At 44.7% G+C, this 21,226-nt stretch overlaps 1 protein-coding gene across 1 annotated transcript in view; it reads left to right on the top strand.

The window, feature by feature from the left end:
• Positions 1 to 3,251: 3,251 nt before the first annotated feature.
• Positions 3,252 to 21,226, top strand: part of LOC131762256 (serine/threonine-protein kinase MARK2-like) — a 120,785-nt gene continuing 102,810 nt past the window's right edge. The window contains exon 1 of the mRNA XM_067042345.1: positions 3,252 to 4,102. The gene's annotated coding sequence lies outside the window, so the exon portion shown is untranslated. The remainder of the gene's footprint in view (positions 4,103 to 21,226) is intronic.

The raw sequence follows: 21,226 nt of genomic DNA, 5'->3' as shown, positions 1-21,226 counted from the left end.
CTGGGGCTATATTAATGTTTTTGGATTTTAAGAAATAAAAGGCATTTTGAGGGCCATGAACTTGGTGTGGGCCCTTATAGCATCAGGTGGAAAAGCTTGGTCTGAGGGAAAAAGCATGAGACAGGTTCTGCTCTCCAGCTCTCTGATGAGAAACACGCCCTTCATCCTCTCTTTGCCTCAGCTTCTCCATCTGTCTGACTGGGATGATCTCTTCCTCACCTACAGCTTAAGGAATTCTTATACTAAAAGGAGCAATTGATGGGAAGTGATTTCCCCATGTTTAAGGCAGCTGGCCTGTAGTCATGGGCATTTCTACAGTGAAGAAATGTGCCAGTGTAGCACCTTTACAACTGGATTCATGAGTCCATCCTTTGGAATTAATTTTCCATAGTTAGAAACATGCAGCAGATGAGTGACGCTTCCTGCTTCTCAAGTTGACACAGCCAAGGGGCTATGGGTGGGCTGGCAGAGTGAAAGATTAGTTTGGCCTCAAAAGAAGTGAGAACCCACAAAGTCAAGGTCAAACCTGGCCAGTGGAGACCTCACAGCAACTGGAGTCTCTCTTGGGGATGTTGTGGAGGGGTGATTTGTGGTACCCACTGTTGGTTGTCCAATTCCAGGGCCTTCCCTTTGCTCTCTGGTTCTATCACTGAACATAAACAATCCCCCTGAAAGTGAGGGGAGGGAGAAGAAGTAGGAGACCAATTTCCCTGTGGCTGAACTTCTTGTCAACCTTTTCTGAAAGAGCCTGGCCCTGCTCATCCCAGGAAGGCAGCGACCAGGGCAGCACAAGACATAACAGAATGAATTTTTGGAGCTTTGGCAGAGCCCTGGGAGGGGCAGGCAGAATGCACTACGTAATCCAGCAAGTTGTCCTTACTGTTAGACAAAGGAAGCCTTAGCAGATGGTATGCAGTTTTCTATTGATGAAAGGCATTGGGTTATAAAATCCATTCAGCCCAGAATATTTACACAAATCTCAACCACAAGCATCAGGTAGGTGCCAGTCCTGGCTCTACTACTCGATGCTGAGGAAGTTCCCCAACTTTTTTTTTAAGTCTCACATTCCTCATTTGGAGAACAGAGACTGTTACCTCTTCCTTGCAGCATCGTTGTGAAGATAAAATGAGCTCTCTTCTATCAAGTGCCTAGCAGAGCATCTAGAGCGCAGCAAGTGCTCAGTAAATATCAGCGTAGCAGGATGCTGGGTGAGAGGTTGAGAATTTTTGGTTGTTTAGTTTTGTGGATGTTTTAAGTAATTCTGTTCATTCTTGTGGGGTGGGAGCAGAGTTGACTTATGACTAATTAGGAAAAGAATGAAAGCTATGTTTCTTCTTCCAGGAAGAGAACCAGACTTTGGTATCCTTAAGATCTCAAGATTCTTAAGACCCCTCCTTACATCCAGAAAACCTTTGTGGTTTTAAGGCTGATGCCCTGTCATGGCACAAAGGGGTAGAATGCATGTGTTGTGTTTTGGAGGTGTGAAAAGCGGACAGTGGCCTGAGCCTGCCCTCTCTCTTTGAGGGGCCGGGAAGAAGCAGCCTTGCGCAGACCTGTGAGGGAGAGATGGCTGCAGGGCGTGGTGGGCCCGTGTGGAGGGCCCTGGGCAGGCCCAGCGGGGAGGGCATGGGGTTGCCCTGGAGGCCCCCTCCTTGGCAGGGTCCTTCCAGATAGAGGCAGGAGGCCAGTGCATGTGTGCTATGGGGTGAGGCCCAGCACTGCCCAGAGCGGGGAGCCACCCTGATCTGGACACCTGGGAGACCTCTCTGGGGCTGTGTGACCCCTACCCCCACCCAGAGTCTTTGTGAGACCCAAAGGAGGAAACTGATTTTAAATGCCTCCCAGTCTTAGTGGGTGGTTGGTTCATAATAAATCAAAGGGAAGAAAATCTGACATTATGTGCATCTCGAGGAGGATAATTCCTCGCGAGTGAAATGCAAAGATAACATGGATAACATTTGTTTGGGTCTTGGAATCTCAGCAAGTTAGCACTATACAAAACTGCTGAAGTGTGTTTTTCATCTAGTGGTTTTGGTTTTCTTGACATCAGACTGATAAGAGACCCAAGGAATAACAAACCATACATACACAGCAACAACACAGGGCTGAGGAAGAAAGGTAAGAAACAGAACAGGGTCTAAAGCCCACTACCATTCCTATTATCTAAAATACATGTGAACACACAGTGGCACCACATGTGTCATACATTCAAAGATCTCTCTCACACTGGTAAGGGAGGTAAGGGTGGGCTCAGAGGGAATCTATAGGTAAAGAAAAGATGTCAAGAGGAGGCTACCTGCCCTGGCAAGTGATGCACGGGTCCTGAGGCTGGGAGGGTGACTAGGGCACCTCTACAGGGCCATCCAGTGAGGTGGGGGACAGGCAAAAATGATGGGCATGAACTGTGGAGGTCCTGCCACAGACTCCATCAAGCCTACAGGCAACGCCATGAGGCTTCAGGGAATCTGCTGGGCACACAGGGAGCTTTCCAGGCCTGTGTCTGCCCTTCTGTTCGTGTTGAGTGTCCAGCGTTGACTCACCCAGACCCTGGCACCTGGGTGGATTCATGTGGGCTCACCCAGCAATTTCTCAGGCTCCCATAAACACTGTAAACAGCCTGTGTCTAACGGGAACTTCCCATTTAATTTCTTTCAGGATTGACATTAAAAGTAAACTGGTCCACTTAAAGTGTAGAATCTTAACACCCCATTGGGAAAACTGTCTTTTTCTGTAGCCCAAAGCCTGTCAGGCTTCGCGGATTTTACAGAAGAACCCGAACTGAGGGCCAGGCCACACCTGGCCATTGACCCTGAAGTGACGGGAGTTGCCTGTGGATTGTCCCAGTTGGGGAGATGGGGCATGACTGTAGTGCTGGTGGCAGTACACCAATGCCAGTGACACACAGCTTCATCCAAGGAGGTCTGTTAGGAACCGAGCGCCTGTGCCCCACAGAGGTCCCAGTCTCTTTCTGGAGGACGTCAGTTACCATACAATCAGACAATGTAATATTTTGCACGGATAAAAATGCTACTTTTGAACCATTCTTATTGACATGGGGAAATGTTAATGTCACACCCGCTCACATACTACTTAGCCAATGCCTCTGTGGCAGAAGGCCAGCTGAATAGAGAGAAGAGCAGAAGCACAAACAGGCCAGGCGAGAATCTACTGGAAATAACTCTCCTTGGCAGAAAAAGCTGTTTTCCATCCCACAGCTAATTGGCCTGCTTGTCAGAGCTCGTGAGCCAGAAGAGATCGCCCCAGGATCACAAACTGCACAATTGCTGGGGCCTGGCTTGTCGCAGGCGGAGAGGGAGAGCTTCGGCCCCGCAAACCACCGGGTGATCGGGGGTCTCGGGAGGCGTGGGGGCGGTCCCACAATGGGCACCGCGGCTTTTCCCCGGCTGGCTGTTCATGCGGGCTGCGCCTTCCTGCCTCCTGACGCCGAGGTCGTAAGGTCCTGCCCAAGCACAGTCTCGGGACCCTCGCCTATGGTAAAGAGTACCGGGAAAACTAGGGGTTTGGGGTACTTGGACATTTGCAAAAGCCGAAGAAATCCAGGCGGCCCCTGCGACCCTGATTTCCACCCGGGAGGAAGGACACCAGGAAGCGCGGAGCGCGAGATGGGGCGCCCTCCGGCGGCTCTGTTAGGTCGCCGGGCTTCTCCGCTTTCCTCCTGCACAATGGAAGGGTTCAGTCCGGCTTGATCTCTGCGACAGGAATTCCAGGTGTGAGGCACCGCAACAGGTAACCTGAAAGAGGCCTTGCTGGTGACATTACTGACCAAATGGAAAAAGATACTTCTAAGCTCCTTGAACGGCTCAGCCAGGGCGATTTCTGTTCCCAGCTAACATCAAGTGTCCTTTGGAAATAATAAAGGAACTTGGTAACAAGAAGAGAGCAAGTGTATTTGCATAGGATTGCCATATAGAGCAATGAAATAGAACTGAGAATCCAGAAATAAACTCTCACAGTCAATTGAATTACGAGAGTGAGGAAACAATTCAATGAGGAAAGAACAGACTTTTCAACAAATTGATATCCACATGCAAAAGAATGAACTTGGACCTATAATTAACTCAAATGGATCAAAGACCTAAATGTAAGAACTAAAATTTAAAAACTTTTTATTTATTTATTTTTGGCTGCTTTGGGTCTTCATTGCTGCATGCGGGCTTTCTCTAGCTGCGGCGAATGGCGGGCTACTCTTCGTTGCAGTGTGCGGGCTTCTCCCTGCAGTGGCTTCTCTTGTTGCAGAATATGGGCTCTAGGAGTGTGGACTTCAGTAGTTGTGTCTCACAGGCTCTAGAGGACAGGCTCAGTAGTTGTGGTGCACTGGCTTAGTTGTTCCGTGGCATGTAGGATCTTCCCAGACCAGGGCTTGAACCGGTGTTCCCTGCAATGGCAGGCAGATTCTTAACCATTGTGCCACCAGGGAAGTCCCTAGAAAAGTCTTAGAAGGAAACATAGGGACAGATCTTTATGACCTGAGATTTGGCAATGGTTTCTTACACCAAAAGTATGAGTAACAAAAGAAAAAATAAGTTAGAGTTCATCAAGATTAAAACTTTTGTGCTTAAAAGGGTACCATCCAGAAGTAAAAAGATACCCCACAGAATGGAAGAAACTATTTGCAAATCATGTATCCGATAAGGGACTTGTATCTAGACTATGTAAAGAACTCTTACAACTTAATTATTTAAAAATTTTTTTGTACAAGTTTTAAAGGTTACTTTCCATTTACATTTATTACAAAATATTGGCTATATTCCCCATGTCTTACAACTTAATTATAAAAAGGTAAATAAGCCAATTTAAAAAATGAGCAAAGGATCTTAATAGACATATGTCCACATAAGATATATAAATATATAAGCACAGGAGAAGATGCTCAACATCACTAGTCATCAGGGAAATGCCAATCAAAACCACAACCAGATACCAATTCATACCCAGTAGGATGGCTATTAATAAAAAGCCAGATAATAACAAGTGCTGGTGAGGATGTGGAAAAAGCAAAACCCTCACACACTGTTGGTGGGAATGTAAAATGGTGCATCCAGTTTGGAAAATAGTCTGGCAATTCCTCCAAAAGTTAAACATAGAGCTACCATTTGACCCAGCAATTTCACTCCTAGGTATATACCCAAGAGAATTGAAAACATATGTTCACATAAAAAACATGACCACTAATGTTCATAGCAGTATTATTCATAGTAGCCAAAGGTGGAAAGAACACAAATGTCCATCAAGTGATGGACAACAAAATGTTATGTAGCCATACAATGGAACATTATTTGTTATAAAAAGGAAAGACGTCTGCTACATGCTATAACAATGGATGAACTTGAAAACATTATGCTAAATGAAAGAAGTCAGTTGCAAAAGACCATATATTGCATGATTCTATTTATACAAAATGTCCAGGAAAGGTAAATCTATAGAGACAGAAAGTAGATCAGTGGTTTCCTAGGACTGGTAGGTGGGTAGGGGGCAGCAGATGAGGTGGAGGGTGATAGCGATAGCTTATATGTACAGGTTTTTTTTTGAAGTGATGAAAATGTTCTAAAATTAATTGTAGTGATGGTGGCATGACTATGTTGAAATTACATTTTAAATGCGTGAATTGTAAGGTAAGTGAATTATATCTCAATAAAGTTGTTACAAAAAAATCTTAGGGACTAATTACTTTAAAAAGGTCCTTACTTTAAAACTAATTCACAGCAGAATTCCCTTAACTATCAGACTTAATAGGCACATTTTAAAATATGGCTCAATTCACACATATTTAATGCATGAATTGTTATAAGGAGTGTGGCATACATGTGTGAACTAAATTCACTCATCCTCTATCCAGAGCACCTGTGAAAGTGATGATTCCTGAATTTGGTCAAGTCCTACGTATGAAAACCAAAGTAAACAAACAATGTGTAGTCATATACTCTTTCATAAATACCATCTCCCAAGAAAAATGCCACATCCTCTAAGAAAAGGATTTCAGGAATTAGTGTGTATGTAAAGAAACTATTTCTAGCTATCTTTTCAATGAAACTCCTCATGTTGGGTCCATACTCTTGAATCACTCTTCCTCTCTGCCAAGCCCTGAGCAGGCCATAGGGGCCTGGCTGAGCCCAGGGCCACTCAGTGTGCTGGGACCCCAGTCCTGGGGTGAACTCAGACAAAAGTCGTGGGCTTTCCTGGGCCATGTGATGCCTCCCCTGGGACATTGCCTGTAAGTTGCCACGCCCAAGTAAACAATGAACTCACCTCATTGAGTCTTCAATACCTTATCTGTAAGGAAGAACACTGGTACCTGCCCACAGAAGAGCTGTAAATATTAAGTGGGATTCAGTGTATTTAAAGAACATACACTAACTGCTACATAAATTGTAGCTGTTATTATTGTGATTACACCTAAGTTTAGAGCAGTTTGCATCAACATTATCATGTTTCATCAGCATCATCCATAGACTTGAAACAAAGAAAGGGTATTTTTGGAGAAGAGGGTGGGAAAGGAAAGTTTGGAAAACGTGCAAGAGGAGGAAAGTGCATGATGGGTACATGGGAAAGTTAGGAGAAAATGGTCTTTCTGGAGTGAAGTACTGTGACACAGAGCCGTGGAAAACTGAGTCCAAAAAATCAGCAGGAGCCAGACAGCGAACTCCTCTCACAGCTAGAATAAGACCTTTGATCTTGGTCCTGAGTGTGTCAGGCCCTGAACTCTGTTTTTAGTGCTGGCCAGAATGACTGGATTCCTCCCTGGTGACCCAGTGCCAGGGCCTCACAGCAGCAGAGCTTCTGAGCAAATAGGGCAGTAGGCGGGGCCCACAGCACAGAGTGGCGCTTGTTGGGTCACTTTGCTGAGGGCCCCTTGTGGTCAGCCCCAGAGTCATTGGCTCCCTGGCCAATGTGCCAGCCGGACTCACTCTCTTATTTGTTTATCAGTGACCTTGCCTGATGCTCTGGCCATCAGGTCCTCAGGTGCCATCTAATACCTTGACTATGTGTTTATTTTTAAATCAGTTTTTTAAAAAGTAATAAGTGCTTATTATTGTGGAATATTCTCCAAATTACAAAGAAGACAATAAAAAACAGTAATTCCACTTCTCAGACCTAATTACTATCATTTTACGTCTACTATGTAGTTTTTTTTTTTTAAGACTTTTTTTTAGAGCAGTTTAAGGCTCACAGAAAAATTGAGGGGAAGGTGCAGATTTCCCATATACCCCCTGCTCCCAACATATGCACAGCTTCCCATGTTGTCAACATCCTACACTAGAGTGGGACGTCTGTTATAATGGATGAGCTTATGCTGACATATTGTTATCACCCAAAGTCCATAGTTTGTTTACTTTGGGGTTCACTCTTGGCGTCGTATATTTTATGAGTTTGGACAAATGTATGGTGACCTGTATCCATCCTTATGGTATCATTTAGAGTATTTTCACTGCCCTAAAAACCTCTGTGTTCCACCTGGCATCACTCCCCACCAACCCCCCATCCCCTGGTAATCACTGATCTTTTTACTGTTTTTATAGTTTTGCCTTTTCCAGAATGTCATATAGTTGGAATGATACAGTATGTAGCCTTTTCAGATACGCTTCTTTCACTTAGAAATATGCATTTAAGTTTCCTCTATGTCATTTCATGGTTTAATAGCTCATTACTTTTTAGCACTGAATAACATTCCAGTATCTGGATGGACCACAGTTTATTTATCCATTCACGTGCTGTAGGGCATCTTGGTTGCTTCCACATTTTGGCAATTATGAATAAAGCTGCTATAAACTTATAGTTTTTAAACATAATTTTTTAATGTGCTTCTTTCATTCAACAATAGATCATGAACAGGACTTCCCTGGTGGTTAAGACTCCGCACTTCCATTGCAGGGGGCACTGGTTCAATCCCTGGTCAGTCGGGGAACTAGGATCCCTCAAGCCACGTGGCTCAGCCAAAAAAAAAGGATCATGAACATTTTCTCAAGCGATAAGTATTCCTGTGCAATCTCATTTTAAGGATCATACTGTAATCCACCACATGGTTTAAATGAGTTAACGCCAATAAAGCCCTTGAAACAATGAGTGGCACATGGTAAGCACTCAGTATATCTTAACAATTATTGTAATATGGATATGTGTATAAACTATATGTGTAATTTAATCAGCCCTTTATTATTGGACTTGAGGGTTGTTTTCACTAATATAAATAATGCTCCAGTGTGCATCCTTGCATACAGACGTGTACTCATGGTTCTGATTTCCTCAGGATGTATTTATTCCTAGTTGTAGAACGGCTGAGTCACAGAATATGTAGCTTTTCTGTTTATCAACACAGATTCCTTTACCAATTTATATTTGCTCTAGGCTGCTAAAAATTTTTTTTTCTCTCCCAATAAGTCTGGGTTTGAAGTTAGTTTCTCCCCTGAGATTGAGGGGTGCTATGGCGGATAAAAACACGACCACGCCATTTTATGACAGGAGCTGGAAGGTGAACAAGAGGCTAAACAAGAGCCCACGTAACCAGTAATGAAGCCCTGAGTAAAGTGCCTGACTCGGCTTCATCTCAGTTTCTTGACCTGTAAACTGATTTCAGCAACACCAACAACTCTTAAATTTGATGAGAGGATTAAATGAGATGACCGAGTCTCTTCCTATGGTGTTGAGCACATAGGAAGGGCTCACACATGGCAGCAGTCATTAGCAGATAGAGAAGCAATACAGTTAGTAGTGGCTCCACAGCAACATCGGAGGCACTCGATAGATTAATGAATGCTAACCTAAGGGGCATAGACTTGCACTATAGAGCGTGAGGATCCATCAGAGTTTTCGGTACAGGGACCAACATGCCTAAGCCAGGGCTGTGGGGACTGGACCCAGCAGGCTGAGGGGTGGACTGGGGCTGTGGCACCTGGAGGCCAGTCCAGAGGTCACTGGAACTGTCCAGAGGGGACAGTTCACATCAGAGATTTTTGCCTGATGCATATTAAAAGCAATTATTTCCAATATTTGTTTTGTGAACAGGAGAGATGACAAGCTCTAAAGCCCAGCATTTCTGTGTTTTTGTTTTTTTTTTTTCTTTGTGGTACGCGGGCCTCTCGCTGTTGTGGCCTCTCCCATTGCGGAGCACAGGCCCCGGACGCGCAGGCTCAGCGGCCATGGCTCACGGGCCCAGCCGCTCCGCGGCATGTGGGATCCTCCCGGACCGGGGCACGAACCCGCGTCCCCTGCATCGGCAGGCGGACTCTCAACCACTGCGCCACCAGGGAAGCCCTCTGTGTTGTTTTTATTTAAAATCCATCGGTCAATTAAGAATAGTGTGTGCTCTGGCACAACATGGGAATGTACTTAATACCCCTGAACTGTAGGCTTAAAATGGTTAAGATGGTAAATTTTATGTTGTGTACATTTTACCACAATTTAAAATAATTTTTAAAATAGGTTAAAAAAAAGGACTCAGAGGAATTCATAGTTAGAACAAGGGTCAGGGCAGCAGGAAAAAAAATATGGACAATATCTGATGGGGGTGGCCACATGTAGCCCTCTTTTGGGACAATAGCAAATGATAAGGAAGAAGGGCCATGGGCATAACGGTGGCCTAATAGTCACAAGTCTTGGATTTAAATCATGGTTCTGAATTTAATCTGTGAACTTGAACTAATCACTGTAACCATTATAAGCTTCAGCAACCTCCTCTGTAGAAGGGAGATTACAGTAACAGATCTCCCTGCTTAAGGGATGAAGCAGAGATCAAACCAGACAGTGAAATCAAGTAAGTAATAAGCTCTGAGTTGTCCCCATTTTGTAAACCTTCAGTTCTACACTCCAGGCAGATTCAAGATGCTGCTGAAGCTCCTGTTATGAACTTGAAAATATTGTCACAATTCTGATCCTACCAGTGTCGTGGGATTTCATCTCAGGGCTTGGGATGCTTTATATCAAATTGTGGTGGGAGGAGATGCAGACATGGAAGGAAACAGCATCTGTCTTCACATTCCCTTTTCCCCTCCAACTTCCAGGTATTCAGTAAAGGAATCTGACTGCTCCAAAAGGTCACACTCTGTCTTGTTCTATTATAGCTGGTCATGACAGAAGTGGCTGTTCCACGCTGCAGGTGATACATTGATATTTAATAGTTTTCCATGTCTTTTAAGAGTTTTATAATGGAAACATTAAATAAATGTAATATATGGAAGTATATGTACAAAAAATAAATAAAATAATAGTGTGTGCCTCTTTTGGAAGTGGAGTTTAAGAATGTGAGTTCTGTTACTGCTGGGTCTGATATCAATAATGCTCTGCTTAAGTCATGGCACATGGTTTAGAAATAAGCATAAAGGATCCTTGACGCAGGATGGATGGCTCTTGGTTACTTGGCAGCTAGCTGGTCATCCTGTTTACGGGTGATTATTTTTTGACCCTCCTTCCATCTTTTCTCAGCCAGTTCTCTCAGTTAACATATACATCAAAGTAGAGGAAGGGAGCAAAGATGAAAAATCATGTCATGTTACAAGCACTACCTCCAGCAAGGGTTATATGAGATTAGCGGATTGACATCGTTGGATACTATGTCAATTATTTGTATTGTTCAGAGCCCCCATTCAGACAGAAAACACTGAGGTAGCTTCAGTCTCCATCTTGGCAATCTGGAAGGATGATGTTTCTCCAGCATGCACCAGGGATGGCGAATGGTCCATGTGAACAAGTCAGGAGTTAAGTCTATTGCAATATTAGTGATTTTGACTTAGTTTTGGTTTGGGCTTGAATTAATAATAATTCTTTCATCATTGCTTGACTGTTTGAATGTGGCCAATTCTCCAACTGAGTCCTTGGCTCACACGCAAATGTCTGTTGCAGGGGGTTCCCAGGCCGGCCTCTGCATTGTCAGTGCTTCCCAGGGGGCTCAAAGACCCCTAGATCCACATTCTGCCTTCAGAGAGCTGAGTTGGGACCTTGTTTTGGTGCCTGGTTTGGACTTCTGTGACTGATGGATTTACTCTTTGGTTCTTTGGGTTCTGTGGATTTTGGTGACCTCTACAATGGGAGTTGTGAGATTTTCTCTGTCAACCTTAGTTCCACAGCTTCCTTACAGACTTAACCATGTTTCCACCTCCTCCATTTTTCCCGACACATGATGTATTTATGAGAAAGCAGATGTCATCTCATTAGTGCCTCATGAAACGCTGCACCAGGCAGCTCCTCACTGGAAAGATGTTTAATTCATATAGTATAACCCAGATATCAACAGTGGTCTCAGGACCTCTTGAGATCTAGATAAGCTTAATTCTAACCTTTCCCATTGATTGTAAAAGTCCATAGACTTGGCAAGATTCCTTTGAATTCCTGACAGTCTTTCATGATCAACTTCCCACTAAATTCGTCTCTTTGCCCAGTTTTGTTCTCCTCTCTGCAGCTTGTGGCTGTTCTCTATTTCTGCAGTTCCCTCGACCCAAACCAGGGGCCCAGCACCTTCCTCCTGTTTTCTCAGTCCCTCTGATGTAGCAATGAAAGCAAATGGTTGCATGTACCAGAACTTTGGCTGCAACCATTTGAAATCCATGCTCGTCCTGAGAAATTCTTGCTTCCTGCAGCACCCGCAGTACCCCTGTTCCTTCTCTCTGTCTGACTCCTCTTGCTCTTCCCTTTCCTTTCCTCTTCTCTCTTTTTTGTTTTTCCCCTCCTTCTTAGGAACAAATAACTAACATTTGCAACAGCTTCACTCACTTTTTAAATTTGTTTGTTTTTTACATGTATTGTTAGAGTTTCACTTTCTGCCCCCAGAAACAGCATTTCTGTGGGGAAGCAGAGCACTGAAGGAAGACAGACTGCTTGGGTTCCAATCCCTATGCTACCTTGTCCTATATGTATGACTCTGGGCAAGTCACTTCATTTCTCTGTGCCTCAGTTTCTTGTCCTGTAAAAAGCAAACAAAAAATCCTCATAGGAATGCAGAGAGGATTAAATGAGTTAATAATATATGTGCCATCGGTGGAGGAGTGGATAAACAAATTGTAGTATATCCATACAGTGGAATACTATTCAGCTATGAAAAGGGAATGCAGTACTGATATCTGCTGTAACTTGAATGACCCTCAAAAATATTACACTAAGCAAAAGAAGTCAGACAAAAATGTTACATATCATATGATTCCTTTTCTAAGATATATCCAGAATAGGTAAATCCACAGAAACAGAAAACAGATTAATGGTTACCAGGGGACAGAGGGAGGGGCAATGGAGAGTGACTGCTTAATCGTACAGGATGTTCTTCTGAGACGATGAAAATGTTTTGAAACTAGAAAGAGGTGATAGTTGTACAACATTTGTGAATGCACTAAATGCCCCTGAATTGTACATTTTAAAATGGTTAATTGTATGCTACATGAATCTCACCCTTTATTTATTTATGTGTGTGTGTGTGTGTGTGTGTGTGTGTGTGTGTGTGTGTGTGTGTGCGCGCGCTAGGCGGGCCTCTCACTGTTGTGGCCTCTCCCGTTGCGGAGCACAGGCTCCGGACGCGCAGGCTCAGCGGCCATGGCTCACGGGCCCACCCGTTCCGCGGCATGTGGGATCTTCCCAGACTGGGGCACGAACCCGTGTCCCCTGCATCGGCAGGCGGATTCTCAACCACTGCGCCACCAGGGAAGCCCAATCTCACCCTTTAAAATAAATATACGTAAAGCATTTTGTGTATTTCCTAGTATACAGTAAATAATCAAAATATTATTACTACCCATCACCCCCTCTACCCAGCATAGAAGATTATTAATCTCAGCTGTTTTCAAAATAAGAGGAAAAAAGTCATTAAATAGCAAGCAGTATGAGGGAGTCTCAGGCCCCAGGGAGAGAATTTTCCTGAGGCCTTCCCACTATACGACTGCTAAGATAGTAACATTTCATCTCGTTGCAAGGAGAACAAATGGGAACCTGGGTCATGCAGTAAAATTAGTAGTTCTTGGAGAGTCTTTCATCTCATTAATGTGGCTCCAGGAATTGGAAGTTGGAAAACTATTCCACTGTTTAAATATCTCTGGCATCCACAACCTTCTTTCCATCCTTGTTTAGTGTCTTAGCCACACAGGCTTGCTCTACCATGCTGCCTCCCCCAAATCAGACTCATTAGAAAGACTGGACTATGTCACGGGGAGGTATTCAGACCTCACCAAAATCTCATCGAGGCCCTTCTGTGGGGACTGCATCTTGTTCAAGATGCTCAGACCAGCCAGTCATGTGCCCCAGCTGAATGCAACTGCAGCCTTTCTGATTGCTGTTGCTAAATATATAGGATGCCCTGTACAATGCAAGTAGCACATCTTCATCACCATGGTGATCGGGCAACTTCTGTCTCCAAACACGTTCCTTTGCAGCATATGTCTACCAGGTACTGAAGGGAGCCAGTGAAGCTATGAGTCTGGCAAAGGAGGGCCTCATCCCCTAGTCTCTGGTTCTTAGATCTGAGTGGCCTGTGCTCTACTCTTTGACTGTATGAGGCAATTTTGAGAGACCCCCTTTGTCAACACCAAACTCACAAATTTCCATCACCTAAAACTGGTTCAGGAAAAAAGCACCCAAGAGAAGGAGGCTCTAAAGGTGACAGCTGGGAATCTGGGGTAAGTCAGAGGATGCAGGATTCACCGGGTCATCCAGAAGGTGCAGGCTCAGTGCTGACAGAACCAATTCCAGAAGCATCCGCCGGAATCCCTTTTTTGGGAGATTCTCTTCAAGGATGGAGCTAAAAAAGATGTAGGTGCCTCAAAAAAAAAAAAAAAAAAAAAGATGTAGGTGCCTCAAGAGAGCCTCTTGCTTCTAAGGATATTGTAAGGTAAGCCATTTCCCCTCCGTTTCCCATTTGGGGCAGGGACAGACAGAAAGCCAGTGGGTATGGGCAGCTGGCAGGGGCTGTCCCACTTGCACAACCACAGCTTGCTCTCTCGGGACTCCTGCATCCCTCCAGCACTACCAAGGCAGTCCGCTGATTTTCACTTGAGTGCCTTTGGGCCTCTTTTGAACACGACCACTTTTTATTAACACCACTCCCCACCGGCCCTTCTCGGGCACCAGTCAGTGCTGCTCTCAGCTCACAGTGGAGATTCACTGCCTCAACCTGACACCCAGGAGTATGGAACTGCCTTCAGAGTTTCCAAGTTGCTGACTAGGAAACCCAGCTCATGAATTGGAGCCGTTTTCCTCAGGTCACCCCTTGGGTCCCACAACTCGCAGAGCCAGGGACCTGACGAGCCTTTTTCTTGTGACTTAGAACAGCATTCTTCAACTCTTTCTGAGGCATTGGGGCTACCTGTGATGATGAGGGACAGGGCATCCCCTATGCAATTCAAGTGCAGACTCCCAATTTTATCTGTTTTACAGGTTAAAAAATCCACGTGAGATTTCCTTTGAAGAAAAGTTTCAGAGGCCAAAGAGATGAGGAAAATCACTTCTTTGGATATACGATCTTTTAAAAAAACAGCTACATGGAGGTATCATTTACATACAGTATAATTCATCCTTTTTAGTGCACAGTTCTGAATTTTGATAACCACATATACTCAGGGAACCACCACCACAATCAAGGTCTAGAACATTTCTGTCACTCCAGGAAGTTCCCCGCTGCCCCTTTAGAGTCACCTGCAAGTCAGGCCCACACTCAGCTCCTGCAAGACAGATCTTTTTCTGCCCCTTTTTTGTTTTGCCCCAGAATGTCATATAGGTGAAATCATAACATATGTGGTCTTTTTTAAAGATTTTTTTTATGTTGAAATAATTGTAGATTCACATGCAAGTGTTAGAAGTAATACACTCAGAGAGAAACAATACAGAGGGAACCCTGCACCCTTTAGTCAGTTTTTCCCAATGGTAACAGTCACAAAACTGCAGTACAGTGTCACCACCAGGGTGCTGACAAGGAAAGTTAGGACACAGAGCACTGCCATCTCCACAAGGATCCCTCACGCTGCCCTTTATAGCTGCACTGTCTTCCCTCTCTTTCCCCCTCCCCAACTGTTCTTAGATTAACACTAAACTTTCCTTCATTTGTATAAATTTGTCATTTCGAGATTGTTATATAAGTGGAATCATACAGTATGTAATTTAGTGATTGGCTTTTTTTTTTTTTTTCCACTCAGCATAGTTCTTTGGAGATTCACCCAGGTTGTGTGGCCACAGGTTTTCTATGGTGTTTGGCTGGAGTAGGGCGGTCATTGTCCAAAAGTTTTCTATCTTGCGGATGCCCCTTTCCTGGTCCTTTGACTAGAGAAAGCGGGCTTCTCTTAGGACTTTTTGGGTCTGCGTTTGTTGATGTTTCAGATTAGTGCCTTCCTTAGTTCCAAAGCTGGGGTCTACGAGACAAAAAGAAAACCCATGTTGTCATCAGGTGCCTAGCTGGTCTGCACCTTCTCTCCCCCTTTCAGAATCTTCTTATGTTTATTTTATATATATAATGTTCAGGATTTTTATTTGTACTCAACAGGAAGAACAGAGAAAAGTATATCTACTCCATCTTCCCAGAAGCAGTGATCTTTTTAAACAATAATGCATCTAAGATTTACACTTCAACGCATTTTGGCAAAGGTTTACATTTGTGTAATCTCTATCATGATATAGAATATTTCCATCACTCCAGAAAATTCCTTTATGGGTGCATCTTTTTTTATATACGAATCTGATTATGCTCCCTGTGAGGCCAGCTTCCTAGATGACTCCAACTGGTCCCCACATCTTGGTATTCTCACCCTCATGTAACACCCTCTCTTGGGTGTGGACTGGATTTAGACTACCTTCTGGCCAATGAAATAGGGCAGAAAGGATGGCTTGTCATTTCTGAGATTAGGTCATAAAAGACTGTGGCTTCCATTTTTGGTGCCCTCCCTCTCAGATTACTCACTCTGGGAGAAGCCAGCTGCCACTTCATGGGCTCTCTCCTAGTGCAGAGGCCCAGGTGGCAAGGACCTGGACTCCAGGCAGCAGCCAAGTGCGTGAGCCTCCCTGGAAACAGATCCCTTGGAGCCGTCAGGGACTGCAGCCTCATGAGAGACCCTGAGCTGGACCACTCAGCTAAGGTGCTATGGGTTTATGACCCTCAGAAATTCTGTGATGTAATATGTTTTTGTAGTTTTAAGCCACTACATTTTGGGGTAACTAATTACACAGCAGTAGGTAACTGGTATACTCTCTAGTCCTCCCCTCCCCCAGGTCTGAGCTCTGCCAGCCTCCCTAGCCCCATCCTGCCCCACTCTCTCCCTCTCCCCCTCCTCTCTCCATGCTCCAGCCACATTGGTGTTTTGGTGTCTCTTCCCTCAAGACTCCATTCCTGGGACGCTCTGCGACCCCCGCCTCCCCAGGTCAATCTTACCCTCAGTTAATCTCACTTGTCCTGCTGGTTGGCTCCAATGTCGGGTCTCCAAGGAAGACCCTTGATGATTAGGGTAGGTTGCCCAGATATACCCTCCTTTGATTCAAATTACCCATCATAATTGCAATGTATTGTCATGCTTGTTTAACATGTCCCCCCCCACGAGGATGGAAGCTCCCTGAGGGTGGGACTGTGTCTGTCTTGTTCACCCCTGTGTCCCCAGTGGCATGAGGCCTGGGATCCTGTGTGTGTGATGAATAGATGGAGAGATGCATGAATTTCCTCTCAAGAAAGAGTGTATGGAGGAAGGTTTGGGAACAGAGCATTTCCTGGAGGTCTCCAAGAAATTGTCTTACTTCTGAACAGAAAGTATGAGATCCTAACGTAAAAAGGCAAAATAGGTTTTTTAAAAATGTGCTAACTGGGGCTTCCCTGGTGGCGCAGTGGTTGAGAATCTGCCTGTCAATGCAGGGGACAAGGGTTCGAGCCCTAGTCTGGGAAGATCCCACATGCCGCGGAGCAACTAAGTCTGTGAGCCACAACTACTGAGCCTGCGCGTCTGGAGCCTGTGCTCCGCAACAAGAGAGGCCACGATAGTGAGAGGCCCGCACACCGTGATGAAGAGTGGCCCCCGCTTGCCACAACTAAAGAAAGCCCTCGCACAGAAACGAAGACCCAACACAGACAAAAAAATTAAATTAAATTAAAAAAATACGGGAGGGCTTCCCTGGTGGCGCAGTGGTTGGGGGCCCGCCTGCCGATGCGGGGGACGCGGGTTCGTGCCCCAGTCCGGGAGGATCCCACGTGCCGCGGAGCGGCTGGACCCCTGAGCCGTGGCCGCTGGGCCTGCGCGTCCGGAGCCTGTGCTCCGCAGCGGGGGGGGGCCGCAGCGGTGAGAGGCCCGCGTACCGCAAAAAAAAAAATAAATAAAAAAAAAATAAAAATACGGGAGACCATGTATTTAAACAAAAAACAACATGTGCTAACTGTAGGCAGAAGTGGCGATCCTTCACCTCAGAGGGGGTCCTGGAGGTCGTCAACTCAGAATGTGCAGCAGAACCTGGAAGCTTGAACAAATTATGACTCGAGCTCCTCCTGGGCCAGTTGAATCAGAGCCTTGGGGGTGGGGGTGGGCATGAGTGTCTTTTCCAGGTAAGAATCGAGAGCTCTGATGGGACCTCCAGATGAGGTTTTAAGGGTTTTCACATGTTGAGGAAAGCTTCTGGAACTTAGAGGGTTCTTAAAGGGCCAGCAAGGAGGCTCTGACCTCAAGTCTGGCAGGATCATTTGTAAGATTCAGTTTCTTCAGTTGCAGTGAGGGCATTGATCTGCTCACCCGTTTCCCACCTCTGAGCTGTCCCAATGGGTGTGGAGACGCCCAGCCTCCCCCCTTCCCTCACTGACCATGTGGAGAAGCCTGGACAGCAAGCGTGAGCACTTGAGTCTCTGCACTGTCTGCTGCCCAGAAGTATCTCAGGGGCTCAGCTGCCTGCGGAGGAGGTGGCCATGTGTCCTGGTTTGCAGGGACAAGCTGTGTGTGTATAACTGCTATCTTGGAATGATTTTTAATAGGGCCCCTTTCACTCTCAAGTGTCCTGTCACTTAATAAGATAGATGATAAGGTCCTCTATGCAGCAGAAGCTTGCCTTGCTGCCGAGCTCATCAGCCTGAGCATTTGCACTGTTTTCCTTAAGTTCTAGGATTTCTCAGATTTACTGGATTCTTAGAGAGGTTGGCACCTTTAGCGGGGCGATTTTCATGGCCTCATTACGAATCCTAACTGGTTCTCTTTAAAAGCAAGTGGTTATAAATATTCTGTCCAATCCAGCGGCTCTCGGACTCTGCTTCCAAAGGACACTTCTGAAGATTCCCAGAGGAGTGCATTGAATAACGATGGCTGTGTCCCATGTCACAAGGAAATTATAAGTCAGCGGATAGAATGGATTCAAGTTCAGTTTCTTTTCCAACAAGTTTTTATATACCTTTGGTAGCTGATCCTGCTTGTCAGCTGGCAGATAAACAAATACACAAGTGTTAAGTGAATATGAATTTTTAAACATTCAAGAAAGTGTTTAATAACTTATGTATTTTTAATGAGGTAAAGAATTCCTGCATACCTGGAACACGGTCATATTTTCATTAGGTAAAATTAGTTTATGTGATGGAATTTAACACACCAACATGTCATAGTACTTCAGTATTAAATTCATATCTAACATCTGTTGAGTCTTAGTATGTGCCAGACAAGTGCTGAATGAGTCATATACATAATTTCATCCTTGCAATGACCCCATGAGGTAGGTAGCAGGACCACCCATATAAAAGAGGAAATTGGGGATTTGGGAAAGGACTCCAGGTCTCATGACGTCCAGGTGCTCTGCCACCTAAACTCTTGAAATGCTCTTTGAAACTTCCTAGCTAGTCATTATAGGCAAAAAACATCTATCATTTGACCTTTGCCCTTAGGCCATGGTTCTGTAGCAATTAAAGAAAGCTTCTGAAGCTACAGTGACATCTGAGTTTTCCTTTTGACACTGAAAAGACCTCTTCTTGGGCTTCCCTGGTGGTGCAGTTGTTAGGAATCCACCTGCCAGTGCAGGGGACACGGGTTCGTGCCCCGGTCCAAGAAGATCCCACATGCCGCGGAGCGGCTGGGCCCGTGAGCCATGGCCGCTGAGCCTGCGCGTCTGGAGCCTGTGCTCCGCAAAGGGAGAGGCCACAACAGTGAGAGGCCCGCGTACCACCAAAACAAAAAACAAAAAACAAAAAAAAAACTATTCTTTTGCTATAGTTTTTTTCTTTTTCTTTTAAGAGAAGAGTGTAATGAATCTGGAAAAGCTGAGGCCATGTCATATAAAATACAATGCTGCTGGTTTGCCTAGGGACCTCTCTAAGTCATGGGCTCAGCACACTTTTTGTTTGCTGTAATGCTCTGTTCTTTCCAGACCCCCACTTTAGTCCACCTTTACCCGTTTCTTAGTTTACCTAAGGAGGGCACATTAGGATTGTTGTAATCTGGTACAAAACATGCTCAATAAACATTGGTTTTAAGAATGAATGCATTAAGGTAAGGGAATGAAGGAATGACTCAACATCACTTTCATCAAGATTATGAGATGGAATCCTGCAGAAACTGCTGCATTTTGCCAAATCCCCTTCCTTAAGTTTCTGGGTGACTGCCAGGTAATTGAATTTCTACATTCCCTGGTTAGTCAAATGAAACAGACTGACTAGTGGTGTAAAAGTTTCTCCTTGGTCCTATGGCCTCATCAAGACCTTTGGAAGGTGGGGAAGAGAAATATTACCCTTCAGTCCGGTTGTTTCTAAACTCACCAGCAAGCCTTTCATTGCTGTGTGTGAGCAGCCGTGCTTCCTACACTTGTCACTGGACCACCCTAAGCTCACCTTTACTTTGGGACCTGGCATGTCATTGCCTCCAGTGAACAGAGCCATCTTGCCCTGCCCGCCACCCACATGTGCATTTGCCCTGTTCACACCAGGCAGCCAGACCACGCTCCTGCTATTTCCCTTTCAGTGATTGGCAACAGGCCACTCAAACCTGGAAAACATTTCCTGCATCCTGACTGTCGGCGGGGAGGACCCAGAGAGGTGACTGACCCTGCAGAGATGCTTTTCTTGCTCATGCAGGGAGAGCACTTACTGCCAAAAGTGCTGAAGGCCTTTGTGTACCCCTGAGCGTGTCAGAGCCTGAACAAGCTTTGCATTCCAATGCTCCACTTTCCTGGAAAGCTCCCTCCCTTCTCTCCAGGGCTTCGTCTCATTTCTCCTCAGCTCCAGACAGAATTATAATGGGTGCATCTTCTGGCCTCTGGGCCTTCTCGACCTACACAGAGTGTAGGTCACTTTTTCTCCACATGACTTGTAAAATAATGTTTTATTTTAAAAACAATTATTACAAAGTTAATAATAAATATATTCATGGAAGGAAATTGAGAAATGCAGGAAACAAAAGTAAAATTATCTATCACTATCTTGCACTAACATCTATTAACATTTTGCTATGGATGTGTCTAGTCTTTTTTTTCAATGTTTTATTGATTATTAGGGGGAAAAAAACTCCAAATAGAATTATATCAGCTTGAATATTTGCTTTAACTATTGATTCATTTTTGTGCATTCTCCTTATTAATTTTTTAAAATTTTGTCATAATTTTAGATTTACAGAAAAGTGGCAGAGATAGTACAGAGAGTTCCCATATACCCTTCATCCAGCTTACCGTCATGTTAACATCTTGTATAATCATGGTATATTTGTCAAAAATAAGGAATACACACTGGTGCAATCCTAATAACTAAACAACAGATTGTTTTTTTTTTTTTTTTTTAGCATTTTACCAGTCTTTCTTTGCTTTTCATGACCTTGGTACTTCTGAAGAGTATTGGTCAGGTATTTTGTAGGATATCCCTCAATTTGGGTTTGTCTGATGCTTTTCTCATGATTAGATTTGGGTTATGGACTTTGAAGAAGACCACAGAGGTGTCTTTTTACTTCCTTATGTTGTCCTATGAAGTACACACACACACACACACACACACACACACACACACACACACACACACACACACACACACACATACCCCTCACCTAAAACTTTTGGATCGAAGAGGAGGTTAAAACTATGATTTATTAGATAGCCTCTTGAAGTGTATCTTCAACTACTTCACGCCCAGTGCCTGGCCTGGGGATGCCCCAAGTAGGTGCTCCCTCGGTGTTTGTTTCATGGTTGGCATTAGTGTCCAGGCCAGGACTCCTCCCTCTGCGGAAATGATGGACTGGGTGGAAGCTACTTTGTTCATCTTGAGAGACAACAGAAAAAGAAAGATAAAAATAAAAAGCAGAGACCAAGTTTGTGCTGAGAA

Source organism: Kogia breviceps, chromosome 9 (genome assembly GCF_026419965.1).
Source record: "Kogia breviceps isolate mKogBre1 chromosome 9, mKogBre1 haplotype 1, whole genome shotgun sequence".
In the NCBI taxonomy this organism is placed as follows: domain Eukaryota; kingdom Metazoa; phylum Chordata; class Mammalia; order Artiodactyla; family Physeteridae; genus Kogia; species Kogia breviceps.
This window is presented reverse-complemented; position numbering and strand designations above follow the sequence as displayed.